A 19,646-nucleotide genomic window follows, 5' to 3' on the forward strand; every position below is an offset into this window, starting at 1 on the left:
TTCACAGAACAATTGATCCATGCTTCTTTACTGGGGAAAATGTTAGATTTAATCCCATAAAATTTCATTTCTTGGTAGCTTTGCCAAATTAGACCAATTTCAATATATGTATATGCTTTAACTATACTGAATCATTGCACGAAAGTGGCTTGTTAATTTAAAATGCTGCGTTTACTCTCATAAAACTGAGTTGCTATAATATACGGTACAAAGTTTTAGTATTACAAAATGTTTCCACCACCCACTTTTAATATTTCTTTCATAATGCTTTCAATTATAACACCTAAAATTATGTCCTCTTAGCATGACACGTGCGACGGTTACTAAAAGTTTTCAACAATACATTACATTTTTATTATTTTTGTATGTTTTGGAATAAATGCAGTATAATTTGGAATTTTCGGAGTTATTCGAAATGTTTTCGGAGAACTCTTTCTTTCGATATTTAAACAACTTTTGCGTACATTTCATGCCACATGACCACAACTAAGCAATTCAGAAATTTCGGAGCATTTTGACTTTTCGGAGTTTATCCGAATTTTCGGAGTAGTTTTATTTTTTAATTTTTCGCTATTTTCAGCAGTTACTTACAGTTTGTTTATTTTTTTCAGTTGTTGCATGTTCTTGAATAAAGGGAGTGCAATTTAAAATTTTCAGAGTATTTTGGAATGTTTTCGGGGAACTTAAAAAAAAGATGTTCCACATAACGGTGTGCGAAACATAACAAAAAAATAAGAATAAAGTAGTCCCGGCCAATTACATTCAAACAAACATGCGCAAATTTTTTTGTTTTTGTCAAGAATCGGAATGCTTGCTTGTAGCTACTATATGCCTTACCCTTTGCTAGTGCACACTCCACTCTTTAGTAATAACCGTAATGAGGGTGGGCGCATGCTTTTATCAATGAATTGAGTTAGGTCGATAGCATGTCAAAGCTGAGTAATGGCTATACATCTATCTGTATATATGATAATATATAAGTATGTGTGTGCATACTCACTCTTGACATTAAATGCGAAATTCCAATGAATCGAAGAGTAGTCCCTCAACTCGAGCGCCCTTATTTCGCAGCATACCGATACAGTTTTTTAAAATTTTTTTTTATTATCAGCGCATTGAAATCACCTGAACTGTATTGAGTCAGGCGCTTGATGATGCAACCGCTGTAGTAGAGGCTGCTTTACATGGAAATTACGCCATATAATGCCGACTGCAAAAAAGCAATAACACATACAAGTATATTTACCATATATGAGGGTGTGTGTTCTTGAATGGTTGCCATGATTACGAGTGTGTGGCAAATAACGGTATCCAGCGTATTTATAAACATGTTTTATTGTGCAGGTGTTAGTGTGTGTTTATTTACATATCTTCTCGCTACTTTGTTTGCCGGCTTTGAAATGAAATCGAGATTTCCATGCTGATAACTTCTGTGCCTGAATGCTTTCAACAGCGGCTCCCTATAATACCGCTCCCTTCACCGCGCTCAGCTGCGCTTGATTTTCCACACACTTTTTTTGAACCTTTTTCCTTTCATGCCACAATCTTTTGCAACATATCGCCCTGCTTTAGCGTGTATGTAAATGATTATTTTAATGGAACTTGTGCATTATCCTTTAGTCCTTGCCACCATTCACTGATTTATACACTATGTATAAGTATATGTATATATGGATGTGCTTGTAAGCTGTGTGTGTGCGCGCTAAAAATTGCATAGTTGCGAGAAATGTGCAACAACTACAACAGCTGCTTATTTGTTAATTTTATTTCCACTTTTGCGCTTGCATTCGAAGTGGTCCTTCACAGTGGTGGCGAATGCTTGCGGTGTGCCTCATACAAATGCTACCTGGCCTGCGTGCCCGTGTGCGCCTGTGTGTGTTAGTGTATAAAATAGCAGCACTGCAAAATATGCATTGAAATGCGAAAGTGTTCTTGCACAGCATCATTTTTTTGTTAGTGTTTGTGTATATTTTCGCGGCACAGCAGTTTGCTGCTTATGTGTGTTTGTGTCTATGTGTGGTGTTGTGCCCGCTGTTGGCTGTCGAAGTGCATGTTATCGCGATGAAAAGGTGATGTTATTCAGTAAACTATTCACTTTAGGCACTCATTCAGCTCTCAAAGCCGTTGAGTTGTTGTACGCCTGTGTTTTTAATTGAAATTGCTGGTAAAGCGAATAAATGCAGGCGGTCTTTTTAATCTGTGAAAGTAGTGTGGAGTAGTGGAATAAGTAATTATTTTGTGTGTTTAGATATGTATAAATAGCTAGAAGCTGCACCACAGAGGCTTATGAGAGACTCATTGTTAATGGTGAAGAAGGAATTATAAATATTTAAAAAAATTGGTCTACAATTTTTTTCGGTCGTTAATTACATAGATACGTTAGATACATATATAATTACCATAAAATATTAAATATTTATAAAAATGTATGTATACCGTCACTTAAAATGCAAACAACGTATCATTAAAAAAATCGGAAGTTTTTACTGCTTACGTTGCACTATATCATGTTTCATATATGTAGCATAAAGTTTTCAGCTTCCGCTGTAAGATATAACCAATATTTAACCAATATATAACCAATATATAACCAATATATAACCAATATATAACCAATATTTAACCAATATATAACCAATATTTAACCAATATATAACCAACGTATAACCACTTTATAACCAAAACTCAAATATTGTTTCAATATACGTGGGTTCTATTATATCGTTTTTCCTTCGCTTGTAAACTCATAAAAATTATGTTACGTTATTTTGCATTTTAGAACACGATACGTATTATTGGTAATTTTGAAAAACATGTGATTTGTTGTTAAAGATTTTGTCTAATATTTTATATTAAAAAAAATAATAATTTATTAAATTTACTATATATTCGTCTTTACTTATAAATGTTACTAAAAAATATTATTAAATTATCGCAGCAAAGTTTTAGATAATAATCACACTTGGTGTGGGTCTTGGCTAAATTTTTAATGAGTTAACGCCTTATTATGGGCAGCGCAAATTAACTTTAAAGTAATAATCTCATAACCATCAAAAGTGTAGCATAAATATTGGATGCGCAAGTTTTGAGAAGATCTGAATAGTAAAAAATAAATAGCGGGACGTTCACTAAGCAATTTCGATTTTGTTAGCGCAATTTAAACGCGACTTTTTCATTGCCTACAACATTTTATGAAATTATATATTATTCTTTTTGAACCAATGCCATCTTTCGGCCGAAATATTATTTTCACGCTCATAAAATTTGTGATGCTTTCTGGCCAAAAACTGATCCTTCCTGGCAAACAATTCTTCCAAGTGGTTCTTGACGTTCTAGTAAAGGTTGTCCCATCCAAATAATTTTAAAGCAAACAAGTAATATTCTGAAGGTCCCAAATCTGCAGTATATTGTGAGTCTAGTAGCACATTCATTCAAGCTGCCAAAAGCTTTTAGCGAATCATCAAACTTTTATGAGGTTACGCATTATGCTCATTTTTGCTATTGACCAATTATGAGCTCTTCTCTTTGGTTACATCACTCAATTTGTACAGCGGAGCACAAATATACTTTAGAATTAATCATGATATCGTCGGACAATAGCTCAAAATAAACGATTCCATAGAAATTCACCAAACAGACAACATAACTCTTTTCGTGACTTTCGGCCTACGAAATGGTTTCAGCTGGTTCATTCTTTGTTAGACCATGATCTCTTGTGCTTTACATTCTTAACACACTTTTCGTCGTCAGTAATAATGTGCTTCAAAAATGAATATCTTCTTTGATGTTTGATAAGTAAATCACAGTCGAAACAAATTTTGCTCTGTAAGAGCATGAGGCAGCCATTTGTCAAGGTTCAAATCTTAGCCGTTTTATGTGCCTGTGAACGGTGGCCTTACGCAAATTTAATGTTTCAGTAATCCGTCGACTTATTATTCGACCTTTTCTATCGACAAATGACTTTATTTTATTCACAACGATTTCAAGAATTCTTCTAGTGCATCATCAATTTTGCTATGGGTGTCCGGTCATCACATTTTCTTCGTAAATATCGCATAATTTTCGCCTTGCTTGAACTGCACTTTTAGCCTTTTGACAGTTTAACAGTAAAATTTGCCGACAATCATTTTTTCAATCTTCCATATTCAATATGGTGCCCTATCAAGTTCGCTGCAAACAAATTCAATATGATCAGCTGTTTTAATCAAACGAAATTGCATAGTGAACGACCCTATACATAACCAAGGACATAACTAGGTGTGAGACCTGGCTAAATTTCAATTTGATAATATCTCCCAAAGTTTTATTTCATACACTTTTGTCTTTTTAATATAAACGTAATCAAACTATCGCCATTTTCACTGTCATTATATAGCTTTGTGAACTATAACAGACCCTTCAATCATCTAGCGGCGTCAAGTCATAAATAAAATTTTGCTTCCCAGTTAAATTAACACCGAATTATGGTCATAATTGAAACTCATAAACTCCACAACAAAACCCAAACAAAAAACAAAAAAAAAAAACTAGACAAATAAAAACTAAGAAATGAAAAATGAACAAACGCAGCGAATTTTCCCAAGCTTAAAACGTCACAGTAGCGCCGCAACTGTGTAAAGCTCCATGTGATTACCTGATCTCGCCACCAGCCGAGCGCTAAGTACCAACACGAAATGTGAATTACGAATTTCTTTCTTACTCATTCGCTGACAATGCAAATTGCTGAATGGTCATGAAAGGTCAGTTGCAACAACAACAATAGCAGAATAGCACTACATTAGCAGTTGACAAGCAGACAACAACAAATAATAGCACATTTTTGTCGGTGCAGACACCTTTATTTATGTACAAGTCGTGCCAGACGATTTCACACCCACTGTCTCCAACAAAACAAAAAACCCTACAACAAAATTAACGAAAAAAGTGGCGCAATCAAGTGCTGCAACAACAAGAAATACTGTAACAAAAGTGACTGCCAACGGCAACAGTAGTAAGTAGTGACAATTTACATACTTACATACATACATATATATGTATGACGAAAGAAAAACTAAACAAATGCGCCAAATAACACCAACAATAGCAACAAACACAAGGAAGCCAGTGTGGGAATGCACTTCATTGCAGCGAGCGACTGCGCTGCGTTGCAGAGCGTGCCGACGCAGACATAACAGCGGCAATGCACACATACAAACACACCTACAGACATGCATAATAAGAAAGCGTCTCAATGAAGACAGCCAAAGCGTAGACGAAAGAGACAAGTCTTCGCTGGAAGCAGCATAATGAAGACCGCTCACACATTGTACGTGGGAGGGCGCAAGCAACACGCAACAACACCAAAAAATAAGAGAAAAAAACTAAAATAAAAATAAAATAGAATAAATAAAAGACTGCGGCAAAACCAAAAATAACTAATGCATTTTTTCAGCTTTGTTTCGACACTTTTTCCCGTCAACTGGCAACGCTTTTTCCCTTGAAATCGCTTTACTTAGGTTTGTTGTTGGTTGGTTGATTCGTCGGTTGGTGTGGTTGCTGGTTGCTGTGGCGGTTGATTTCGCGTTCGTGTGGCCTTTACTGCTGAGCGGTTTTCACTGCATTTTTTCACCATGTCAGCGCTAGTTTTTTCCTGTTAATTTATTTTATTTTTATATGTATGTATGTATGTATGTATGTGTGGGTGTGCGTGTGTTTCATGTCTTCTTTTACTGCTTTGGTTAGTTGCACAAATTTTGTATTCACCCGCGTTTGCTTGTCTTGTCGGAACTCAAGTGTGAAGTAAATTACTACCAGGAATAATAAACAGTCAAGAAATTGGCGAAAAATTATGCAAAAGTAAGTAATGTGATGCTCCTGAGAAAAATATGGAGAACGCATTAAAGATAACTTGCAACAGAACATGAACTCTTTTGGAGTACAAAAATCAGATTCAAGGCAATAAAAAATTTTAAATAAAATAAAAAAGTGAAAATAAATTTGTGTAACATAGAGTTTTAATTAAATTTTAACTAACATAAATTTAATTTAATTTTAAATTAAAATGGCGAAAATTAAAAATGTAAGATAAAATTAAAATCGAAAATTCATTTATATAAACTAAATGAAATTTAAAATTTAATCAAAATTGGAATTAAAGTTGGAATAAAAACTAAGAGTAAATTATGTTAAAATTAAGACTAAAAATAATAATAAAACTATAATTATAATTATAATAAGAATTAAAATTAAAATTATTAAGAAAATTATAATAAAAATCAAAATTAATACTATTAAATCAAAAGTAAAATTGAAATTAAAGTTAAAATTAAAATTAAAAATAATAGCAAAACTAAAAACTTAACTGAAGTAAAAATTAATATTAAAACTAAAGCTAAAAATCATAAAGTAATTAAATAAAATTAAACTTATAATTATAATTACAATTAAAAAAAAAATTAAAATTAAAATTAAAACTAAAAGTTATAATTATAATAATAATTACTTTTAATTAAAGTTATAAACGTAATATAATTAACATTATTGTTAAAATTATAATTAAATCAAAATTAAAATAATTAAATTAAAAATTAAAGTAAATCTAAAAATAAAATTATAGTTAATATTAATATAAATTAACAAAATTAAAACTAAAACCAAAAACTAAAATAATTTTGTTAATATTAAATAAAATTAAAATTAATATTAAAATTAAAGTTAAACTTTAAATTAATATTTACTTCTGAGCGGTTTTCACTGCATTTTAAAATTATTTATAATTAGAATTAATATTAATTAAAGTTGTAATTAAAACTAAAAAAAAAATATTATTAAGTTTTAATTAAAACTAAAAAACGTAATTTTAATTAGAATTAGTACTAATCAAAGTTAGAATTAAAGTCAAAATAAATATTAGTAAATTAAAATTAGAATTAAAATTAAAATTGAAAGTAAAACTACCAAAACTATTATTAAAATTGAAATTACTAAAAATAGAAATTATAATTTAAATTAAAATTAGAATCAAGAATAAAATTAAAACTAAACAATAATTAGAATTATTAGTAACCAAATTCAAATTGAGATAAAACTAAAAACAAAATTATAACTAAAATATCAATAAAATGAGGCAAAAATCTTATTTATATTTTATATTTTAAAAGAAAGGAAATATTAGTGTAAAAGACAATTCCTGCCTTTGCCTAATGAGTCATATTACGGAGAAAACCCATCTCCAAAATACTCGAAAAAAAAAAATTTTTGAACGTTTTTTTAAGTTTTTTGTAAGAATGTTTAAGGAAAAGAATGTAAAACAAAACTCTCAAAATGTCAAAGCTTAAATAAAAATTGAGTGAAGATAGAAAAGAAACCGCACTCAAGTAATACTAGGCACCACACAAAAAGGTGTTCTCGCTTGAAGAAACATAGCAAGAAAAAGTGCCAATAAAAACGTACTTCTAGTAATCATTATTGGCCAACCTCGAAACACGTACAATATTTGAATGCTCCAAATGACGAAAACCACTTTGCCTACTTACACAAAAGGCTAAAAGCACTTAAAGCCAATTGCATGTACAACGCAGAGGCGCAGCACTAGTGAAAGATTTCCCTAATGTCGCTCTTGTGTGACCAAAGCAATAACTCACGTCTAGCCCACCAGCATCAATCTAGGCTGCAATGTACCAGGCATGTTGCCGTGAGCTTTTGCTAATAAAATACATGATCCGAAGAAAATAAAATCCGCCGCATTAGGGTGAACTGTAAAGTTGCGCTTTTCTTTTACTTCCTGTTTCTCTTTTGGTTCGTTTAAGCATGCATTGAAGAGATTTTTTTGTTTGACAGCTGTCAAATCTTGAATTCAAAAACTGTTTGTATATGTTGAAAAAGTGGATTTAGTACAGAGGATTTTCAAAAGTAACTAGGGTTGCTTTACGAAGTAATGAAATGTAAGAAATTTTTAACAGAAGTTGCTTAAACAAGCATAATCTATTGAGTTAGGATTTATAAGAAAGAAATCAATCGAAAGTATTATTTTTTTTCGCCGATAACTTGTGACTCTCTCAGCTTTCCACGAACGGACTTAATCGCGACTGGAAAAATCTTCCAAAAAAACTCATCCTGACAACTCTAAGCAACTTAAAATCGTATTAATTCTTGCTACTGCACGAACCTTAAAAACAAATTACTCAACAGCACTTTAAAGACTTCATTTTGAAGTGAGAAATCGAACCCACCTAGTTCATATGCGTCTATAACTAAATTTATGTATATACCCTTTCCAGCTTGTCAGCTGATATTCGCGTAAATATGTGTCTCTCCCTACCTACCGCGCGTGCGAAGTTTCGACGATTGCAGCCTCCAATCGGCCATTCATGTCGTACATACAACGAGCGTGGATTGCTGATGGCGAACTGTCTAGACACATCTACCCCGTGAAATGTGTTTGGCTGTCAGTGGCGCTTTAAGCTGCTGCTGGCAGGCTAACAAGTAGTGGAATAAGAAGAAAAAATCCAATTGACACCGGCATGTTTAGCTCGCTTGACTTCGGTCATGCCTACTTGTCAGGCGCATACAGGCCAGCGCACATACGCGCCAACAGTCGTACATAACTGTGCTTAGTATTCCCTTATGTAATCTTCAGCTTTCGGTCATTATTGATTAGTGTGGCGCATCTTGCGCGCCTTGAGCGCCCCACAAACGACCAGCCGTAGTCCAAACGTGTGTGCGCCACACAGCCATCGCCTGCAACCTCGTGCTTTGGCGTTCACATCGACAAAATGTCTGAATCGTACCACTGGGCCATTGGCCTGTTGGGCCGCTGGGTCGTTGTAACCCAATCTGTATGTGTTGTTTTCGCTTTTAAAGGTCAACGGTTAAGTAAGTCGAACGTTCGTTCATATGTGTGTACGAGTGTGTGAACTAATATATCCTGTTTTTGCTTGCCTCTCTCTGTGACCAGTTATCTGTTTCCTCCCATTTGTTCCTACACTTATTTGTAGCATTCTATTTCTCCAATGGCCGCGGAGCTTTGAAGGCGATATGAGCTTTGGTCACTGTCAGTCGCGTCTAGCTAATGTCGTCAGCTCATCTCATGTGTGTTTAGCGGTGAGGATTCTCACGTTCGATGGCACTTATACACAGACAATTACAAATTTATATAAGATTATATATAGAAACCTTCTTGCTAGATTCGCTTTAATCGCCAGCAAACTTCCTCCCTGTAAGGGCAGAGAGGTCATTATGGATGTATGTATGTGTATACATAAATCTAGCATGCTTGTGAGCGCTCACGATGTCTAGCACCTCGTAAGTGTGCCAATAGCTCTCAATCGTTGGCTTGTTGTATCAACGCACGCCATATATGTATACTGTTATACACATTATATATGTACATATGTGTGTGTGTTCAGAAGCAGCTCATTTTACCGGCAAATACAACTACTGATAACTGTGTGACATCAAGTGTGTGTGTGTCGGACTTTAAGTGCCCCAACTACACACACACACATACATACAAATATACACACAGATGCTATGGCGCTGTTCACTTGCCTGCTGGCTGCCCTCTTCGGTGTCACTTACATAATTTACGCTCTTATGTCTCGCATTGATATCGAATGTCGTTTATTTTATATTTTATAGGCGGCCAACTAATGCTATGCGTACACACACTTCAGCTTTAGCCTGTAATTGTGTTGTTGTTGCTCAAATATATGGTCCGGTCATTGCGTGTGGGCCATAAAGACAGTGAATATGGTTCATCGGCATGTGTAGTCAGCATTGATTCGTTGTTTATGGCATATTGAGGAGTGTGTGTGTATGTGGGTGTGCGCGCTGTGTTGTGTCGGTGACAGCGTGTAGGTGTGTAATAGATGGCGGGTCTTGCGAGTGTAGCTTAAGCCGTAGCTAAATTTATTATTGTCATAAATTTAATTCGAAACTTCACGTAATTCGAAATATGCAGAATACGCTCACAACTTACTTTTCCCCAACATTCTGAGCTATCTCAGAACTGGAGACGCAATAACTATTTGCTTATCTATGCAATAAATATATTTGATGTGTTTGTTGTTTATGTGAATTTATATAAATTATAATCAAATGCAATATTTTATTTAACAGCAAGTTGATATTTTCTGTGAGTTCGTAAATTTTTCTTATAATTTGATTTTTATTTATTACTTTATACTGCTTTTTTTTCTATTAAAACTAATTGGTTCTTTCGTGATCAGAAGAATAGCATTATGGGCCTAGCATTCCTATAACAAAGGCAGGTCGGTCGATATTGCTTTGTATGATATAGGGTCTGTTATATAGAGAGGGCCCTCAACAATGTGCGTCCGGAGACAGTGACTGAAGGCCTGGGAAAGTTTGAGGTGGAATCGAACCTCAAGCTCTTCATATACCTTTAGTCATATTTGCGATAGAACGGTCGAAGCGAGCTGGAGTAGTACAAAGGCATCACGAAAAGTTAATAGGGGCACGCCACGGTGTGGGGCACTCTCGCCATGGCTTTGAATCTTGCTGCTTAATAACCCACTTAAGAAACTCGAGTAGCGAGGCTATTGGTTGATAAACTACGGTGATGATAATGTTCTTATTTTTAAAGGAGAATTTCGGAATAACGTTTACAAACTAACCGATTGATATCACAACGTGGTACTCAACTGGGCGTATAGAAGCAACTTAACCGTCAACCCAAGTAAACCTGAATTGGTTTTATTCACTAGGACACATAAGGTCTCAAACGAGCCTTCAACCTCTTGGATAAGGTGAAATACCTGGGCTCTAATGGAGGTCAGATATTGAGGAGAAGATAAGGAAGCCATCGGTGCACCCGGTGACATTGCCGGCAGGTGTATGGGTGCGACGTGTGCCCTAAGACTCAAGAAAGCTGAGTATATGAAGGTGTCCGAACTCCTCCTTAAATTACATTTCTGAAAAGTGAGCTTTCAGGTCAGCGGTCGAAGCTAAGAAGCTAGGAATTTTCTGTAAGGAGCTCACGGCCAATCTTAGCTTTAGGCTTCCGGACCACTGCACTAAAAGCATTTAGGACCGCTCAAAGTGACGGTGAAAGTAGCAACACGAAGTGCAGCCTCTTTCAAGGAAGCGATCGTTCACTCTTAAAACTAGTCAAGGAGTTTCTATACTCATTAGAAACAGCAACAGCAACAAGCTACTTCATCTGCAAAGGCTTAAGTTGTTAGGGACAGTTTTGCCTCACTCACATCGAAATGGGACCGAGTTGGATCTCCATTAGCGTCTTGGATTCTTGCACTGAACCAATGGAACTCGCTTGCGCTAAGCAGGCGTGAAGCGACGACCTATCCGATAGACATTAATGCAGTAAGGCTAAAAATATTGTCGGACTTTAGTTGTCAAAGTTATATGGTGAAGTACCAGGTGGAATCATCCAATCACTTTGTATTCCATTATTTAGCCTTTGCAAGACTGTAACGGAAATTTTTCGATAATCCAACTACTAGAATACTTAATCGAAACTCATCTCAAGAAATTCGTGATAGGCTCAAAGCAAACGACCAGCGTTCTAAAGTTGAAGATCGACCTCGAAGCCTAACCTAACCTAAACGTACAAAATGTAATTTTTTAAAGACAATTTATAGTTAATTATTATTTTTTTCTAATTTTTGGCTCAGTGAAAAGTTATTTCTTTAGGTTGCTAATTAAAATTTTTTAAATTGATTAATATTTTTTAGTTAATTTTCTTAATTATAAATTAAAATTTTCTTTAATTAAGAAAAAATTAAGAAAATTAACAAAAATTTATCTAATTAAAAGTTTAAATTTTCTTTTAATTAAGAAAAAATTAAGAAAATTAACAAATTTATGATTTATTTAAGAAATTTATTTCTAATTTTATTAATTTTCGTTTAATTAAGAAAAAATTAAGAAAATTAACAAAATTTATTAATTAATTAAGAAATTTATTTTTAATTTGATTATTTTCTTTTAATTAAGAAAAAATTTAAGAAAATTAGACAAAATGTATTAATTAATTAAGAAATTTATTTTTAATTTTATTAATGTTCTTTTGATTAATAAATTTTTGTTAATTTTCTTGATTAAAAATTGACAAAAAATTATTAATTAATTAAAAAAAAGACAATTTCAATTTTATTTCGATACAATTTTCAATTAGTTTTAATCAAGAAAACTTTCCAGTCGGTATACAAATAAAACTTGTTTCTTAATATATTTATATTGTCTTGTATATCGAGTTAGTATTTAAATTTAAGTATAACATTTTTTAGTTAACTGGCAATCAGGTATCTTCTACAATATAGCGTTTTCCTATTTTCTAATTACATTTTTCATAAATTCCAGTCACAATATTACTTAAATTTCTTCATTAGCCGTTTTGAAATTATATCTTGATTAGCTTGCTATGAACAAGGAACAATGGATTTATGGCCGCATTGAGGTTATTTATAAAATTATATTTGTTTCCATAGCTCAGTAATCACCTATCTAAATAAGTCATTTGTTCGAATATTTGATATAATCAAGATTGCGTGGAATATGCTGTAGCCCGGTACGCATAATGGACGCTCTTCGTATCTTGTATCTAACTACAGTTACTTCAAATGTCACTTTATTATTCGGAAAATATGTATCAATCAACATTAAACATCAATCATTTTTGCCATGTGCGTATGTGTGCGTTCGCCTTTAAGTATGCTTGTTTATGCAGCAAACACTTATGGCTTGTAGCAATATTATGGTAATGCAAGCAGACAATCAATATCTCTGTTGTATGAATCGAGGCACACACTGCTTCAAACATATGTAAGTACATATAAGCGTGCATGTATATGCTTTTATTGAATGTAATATTTTGTGTGTGTATTTAGTTACGCCAAATATTATGCTACATGGCGCCATAATCGTGTTATGCCATTAGCGCACTGCTATATTGTGAGTGTGTGTGTGGTGGCAACACAGCTGTGCGCGCTTATGACAGAATTTTTCACATTTTTTGGATTTTCATTTATTTGGTTTTTCGTGCGCATTTTTCGTTGTTGTTGGTTCTCGTTTTTTTTTTGTGCAGCACGTCAAACGGGAAGCTATCATTTACGGCCACACAACAGAGCACAAGTTCAAAAGCCATTCATGTCAAAGCCGGGCGTTGTCACTATGCTGACACTTACACGCACAAACACAAGCACACACACAGACTAATGGAAAAATGGCTTCACACTGCCATTGTAGTTGTAGTTTTGGTGCGCTGACAATGTAGTGAAGCGCAAAGCAACGCATCGCATCAAAGTAACGCATCCCCAGATATTTTTTTAGGTTATGCTCACACTGCACTCTCATGTAAATAACACGCATACATTTACATATACTTATATACACATGTGGATGTAAATTTTAATGCCTGTTTGTAGTAAATATATTGGCAATAAGGTCTTATGTTTGTTAGTCTTATGCAACGCTTTGTGGCAAGCCAAAAATGTTCCGTACGCCACATCATTAGTCCCGACTCGGCTCGCCTTATTGTCCTGCTCTGCCGTGCCATCACTCCCATTCGTCTCGTTGCTGTCATTGTCACTGGCTTCGTGGTTGTTATTTATTATATTCGTATGTGTGTGTGTGTATGTGTTCACTAGTGTGTGTGTAAAAGGTCGCGTTTTGTCATTGGCATGTAAAGTCAGCGGAGATCAAGATTTTTGGCAGCAAATTCGTAGATTTTCATGTTTTTGATATTTTGATATGCCAGCTACAGCTGTAACCTCGTATTAGTTTGCATAATTTGTGTAAATTTCTTTGTGCACAAATGTTGATTTTATGTCTTGTGTTGCGTGGGCGGTTGATGTTGACGACGGCAAGATTGATTGGCTCATTAAGTAGGGCAAATTCCATTTATGTGGAGGCAAAAAATTACTATGAAATATTTTCAGTAAGTCATTATTAAATAAAAACCAAGATTTTGACACAATAAATATTTATGTGAAAGAATAAATAGCTGTGAAAATGTAGTGAAAGTTTTTGCGAAAATATTGCGATTAGAAAACAAAGATTTTCCAAGTTTCTGAGTCTTTGACGATGGATAACTGAACTCAGCTGATGCTGGCATGAATTTGTTGCCTACACTCAGGCACTGTGGGGTATGAAAATTTTAAAAATATTTGTTTTTTTAGGAGAGTATTCTGATATAGATGCCAAAATTTTAGGTATTTTTAAAACTAAGACAAACAAATTTTTTAAAGTTTTTTTTACCCAATTTTATGATATAATTTTTATTGTATAAAAAAATTAAAAAATTCTTTTGCTCAGTTTTATTATATAATTTTTTATTGACAGTTAGAGAATATGAAAAAATCAAAATAGGGCGATGTAATGGAGGATGCAAAAAAATTTAAAAAACAGTGCTTCCTGGCAGCTATGATTCCAACCAGTGATCTTAAGCAAAAAATTTAAAATTAGTAAAGATGTCGCTATCGGTATCTTCGGCGAGTTTTTAGAAATCCGCTTAAGGGCAGATTTTTGAAGGCCTAAACATTGAATAAATGCAAAAAAAATTTTTATTTTCTCAAATTCTTAAACAGAGTACTTGCTTAGAAGTATCTTACAAACAATGTTGTTTCGTACTCAGTTTGCGACTAATATGTACAACTATATGAACTAGTTAGTCACGAATCGTCACAGAGTAGCTCTCTTTGGTCACTTGGCTACACAGCACTATCACCCACCATTGATCCATTTAGTTCTACTATAAGAAAGAAACTAATTTTCACAAATCTACAAACTGCTTCAGTGCATAGTGGCTTCCTAGAGAGAATTTTCTGACTACTAAATTTTGGCCTACATTTAGGAGTTGTCAAGAAAGTGCAAACGTGAACATAGTTAGCTTATTATATACTGCTGGTGTTTATATTTTTAAAGCTTTTTTGATTTACTTTATCAGAAAAGCTGAAGCCTAAAAATTCATTTGGGGGACTGACGGCCTTTTAAGAGTAATCCCAAAACCTATGACGGCGTTAAACACAAGACAAACCAGAAAATCTCAAACGATGTGCTTATTATGTAGAACAATTTATTCCTTCGCCCATACTAGAACAGATATTTTTTATTTTCGGTAAAAAATCGATAATTTATCGATATTTTACACTAAAAAACTCGATAACATGTCGATATTTTACACTAAAAAATTCGATAATATGTCGATATTTTACACCAAAAAATTCGATAATATGTCGATATTTTTCACTAAAAAATTCGATAACATGTCGATATTTTACACTAAAAAATTCGATAATACGTCAATATTTTGCACTAAAAATTTCGATAATATGTCGATATTTTGCACTAAAAACTTCGATAACATGTCGATATTTTACACTAAAAAATTCGATAATACGTCGATATTTAGCACCAAAAAATTCGATAATTCATCGATATTTTGCACTAAAAAATTGGATAACATGTCGACATTTTACACTAAAAAATTCGATAACATGTCGATATTTTACGCAAAAAAAATTCGAAAATATTTCGATATTTTGCACTAAAAATTCGATAATTTATCGATATTTTGCGATAAAAAGAACAATTTAACAATATTTTAAATAAACATCAATAAGTTTTCGATTATTTTAAATTTATATCGATAATTTATCTATGCTTTTATCATAAAAATTGTAATGTTTCGCTAATTTAAATTTAAAAACACCTCAACCTTGCAGAAGATTTTTGTACTAAATTACCAAAATAAGTAGATATGATTAATAAACGCGAGTTTTCGCAAATAAAGAATGTTGTTAAAAACTCCTCTTACGAACTACATTTAAAGCGAAAAGGCTTAAAATAAGATAGGTGAATGATTGAAGCGATTAGGGCGTTGTAAGACCATTTCAGATAGTTAAAACGTCTGCTTGCCGATATAATGGCATCTTAATGACTAAGCGGTTCCAGTCACAATATATGTATGTATATTTTAGAGAATACTCGATGGTCCGCGGTCTTTCACAGCCAAATTAAACAAAAGGGCTGAAGTAAAAGTTTAAAAAAGTTAACTGGCAAACTGATATTCTAACCATATGTTTTTTAGAAAAATACTTATAATTAATTCCAGCGATATTAACATTTATTATATCTTCTTCTCATTTCAGATTTCAAATACAAAATAAATCGACTACTAAAGACCAAAAGTGAAACATAAAGGTAAGAATAATATTGTTTTCCTCAAAAAACAAAATTTAATTAACTAAAAACTGTTGTTACAGTGACAAGCTGTCTTTCAATAAATTTATATTATTTTTTAATTTAAATGTGACTGTCGCACACTTTAATTCAGAACTATTCATGTTTGTACTCACACAAACATTAATAAGCAGAGCAGCGTAAAAGCATATGTAGCTTTGTATATAGATGTTTTTATAACCAAGAAAACTCATTTAATCAGCTCAGCGCACACACACACATCCATTTACATATAAGTATATTTCCACTGCAATCACCTACAAATGCACACATACAGTCGCACACACGTATAATGCAATATTGTATCGCACACGAAGTTATGATTAAACTGACATATCACGTCTCGCATCTGTCAGTGGAAACATTACGCTGCAGTGGAGTGACGCATGAACGTGCTGCCACTACGTAAACACTGGCAAAAATTATGCAGAACGCATTTGAGTTGCGAATTTAATTATATTTCACTTACAACTGCGAACCTTTGGATGAAGCAAGAGTTACTTGGCATTGGGTCAAGGTTTTTACTTGAAATTTTAATATTTTTAAGTGTGGAGGATAAAAAAGTTTGTTTGGTACCAGAATCCTTTTAAGTCCTTCATATTTGAAAAACAGTTTTTGTTCTCATATTCTACTATATTATGGGTCTAATCTTCAAACTTCAATATACAGAAACTTACGGAAGGACTCTAGCTTATAAATTTTTTATTTCATCAAACTTCGGAGCTCGCTCGCTGTTTTCGACAGAGCAGAGAATCTCAAAAATTCGGTATATGCGATTATTGTTTGTTCTTTCACCAATACTAGGACAGTTATTTGTGTATTCAACGTAATTATGACATATTCATGAGGGTCAGTAAAAAAATTGATCGATAGTTTATCGATATTTTTAAGATAAAAAATTCGATAATTAATCATTATTTTTACGAAAAATAGAAACCTTATCTATATTTTTAAAATAAAACTTTATAATGATGCGACATTTTTAAGTTAAATATCGAAATTTTTTAGTTAATCGATAATTTATCGAAACTTTTTAGTTAAAATATCCATTTTTTACTATAAAAAATCGATTACTATTATTAGATAACTAAATTCAAAGATAAACTATCGATTTTTTTTGTTAAAATATCGATATTTTTAATGTTAAAAATCGATATTTTTTGTTAAAATCGATAGTTTTTTTGTTAAAAAATCGATATTTTTTTAATCGATAGTTTTTTATATTAAAAAATCGATATTTTTTATGTTAACTATTTTGAGGCATTTCTGTAACAAAACCTATAACAAATTTTGAACAATGAAGTTTATGAATACGTTTTGTAATTTCCAACAAATACGAGAGACGAGACCAGTGAAATAAAATTTGACAGGTGACAGAAGTAGTGTTGCATTTAATGTTTAGAATGCAGAAAACTTTAAAAGTCAATGAATTTTTCGAAGTGGACATGACAGACAGTGTGATAGTTGACTATCAAACTTTGCTCGCAACGAAATGGCCTGCTAACCCTTTGTCAAAACAACATAAGGTGTACGAGTCGAATCACGCATACACATCTTCGCACACACACACACATATAAAACTCGTTAAAAAAAAAGAAAAATAATGTGACAACTTTACTCCACACTTTGCACAACTTTCCGACAGCAGATGAATACAGAAATAGTGGTTCGCTAAGGTCTACATGTATTTGCTTGCAGAAATATGTAATGTACATGTGTGTATGTACTGCGTGTGTGTGTATGTGCGCCATGATTGCATGAAACATCATTTAACCCATCCATCGCTCATTTTAAACGACAGTCTGTCAGACTGTTACACAACTATCAGTTTTTAAGTTCATTTGCATAACGGGAGTAAAATGATAACATGCACCCAATGCTGACAGCTGCACAAACACACACACCCAGCTACTACATAGGTAGACACACATGTGTATGCGAGATAAAAATTTAACAATATTTTCATTGAAGATGAACCAAAAATACATGAAGAGTAACAAAAACAACCACAACGTTGCGGAAATACCAAGTCAATACCCCAGAAATGCATTTATTGGCCAATAGAAGGGTTTACAGCAGCAGCAGCAGGTGAAATATGCATACATACATATACCCTAGTATGAAAAATTTGCAGTTTTCAATGCTTGTCGCTTGTATTTATATAAAATTTTACTTAAAAATATTTGAAATTTTCAAACAATGTATTTGAAATGCACACTTATATATAATGAAATTAATTTTTTCACAATAGTTTTTTCATTATATAAGCTGTAGAAGAGTTGGCAAGCACACTGGCGATGATACTTCTTTGTTCTTCCAATTAGATTTTGTAACAATTTAAGCACCTTGTTAGATTGAAAAGTAGTTTTTTGGAATTTATAGTGTTTCTCATGCATATAAAATCTCTAAAAATATTCCAGTCAAATATTTATTTATGAAAAAAACTTTTTTCTCTACAAATTGCGTTCTACTAACGGCTCAACAAACATTTTTGGTATACATATTTTTTTCTAAATAAAAAAAAAAAAATAATTAATAAATTCTGGTAGATTAGCTTCAAAGTAAAGCAATTTTGGTCGAGATAAGTAACTCAAGATAATGCCACTTTTGTTCGGCTTCTCTTTTTGATGAAGAAAAAAGTCATATTAGGATGTTTGGCTAGAAATGCGCGCTTCATTACTCCGACTAAGATTGGACTAGCCCTATTCGATCGAAAATAAAAAAAAATATTGAAAGCTCGCAAGGCAAAAGCTTAGAAAAACACAATTTTTTGTAATTTTTTGAAGAGCCATTTAATTTCAAATAATTAAAAAAAAATTATATTTACCAAATTCGAGCTTCACTAATAATCGCCGGTTAATTTTGCAATATTTTGGATTCCTTCGCTTTCATAACCAATATTCAGGAGGTCCTCCGAAAAAATTTGCTTTGGCGGTAAGGAAGATTTTTCTGCTTAAATTAATCTCAAATCCAGAACCACTAAGCTAAAATATCCAGGATTTAACCAATCAATCTCATTTTCGAGGCAGCCAAATGTTGAGAGGGAGAAGGGTTGGAATGCGTTAGCTGTCTTATATTTCTGTAAGAAGTCATCAATAATATTTAAAGGTTTAATTAGACTAGCGGCAATATCAGAAGATATCTCTCAACTTCTTTCATAATATTTGGCATCCCCAAAACTCACATAGATTTGATAAATCTGGGCAGTTGTTTCTATACCTAAAAAGTAGGAAAACTAAACCATTAGTAATAGCAAATGCAACAGTAAGGAATAGTTGATCTCAACTTCCCGATTAGATAGGAAGGATGGATTCAATCCTCTAGATAGCTTGTTTCTTTAACTCATGTGAATATTTTAGAATTTTAATAATCAGCGCGACAGGCTCACACATTTTCATCGATTTTTAGTGATATCCGTTTCAATAATTATAGTTTCCTAAAGCCTT

The 19,646-nt window shown here is 32.9% G+C and overlaps 1 protein-coding gene across 1 annotated transcript in view; it reads left to right on the forward strand.

Moving 5' to 3' along the window:
• Positions 1-19,646, forward strand: part of LOC120778527 (protein toll) — a 306,345-nt gene that overhangs the window by 77,618 nt on the left and 209,081 nt on the right. Inside the window, exon 3 of the mRNA XM_040110369.1 lies at positions 16,110-16,161. The gene's annotated coding sequence lies outside the window, so the exon portion shown is untranslated. The remainder of the gene's footprint in view (positions 1-16,109; positions 16,162-19,646) is intronic.

Source organism: Bactrocera tryoni, chromosome 1 (genome assembly GCF_016617805.1).
Source record: "Bactrocera tryoni isolate S06 chromosome 1, CSIRO_BtryS06_freeze2, whole genome shotgun sequence".
Lineage (NCBI taxonomy): Eukaryota > Metazoa > Arthropoda > Insecta > Diptera > Tephritidae > Bactrocera > Bactrocera tryoni.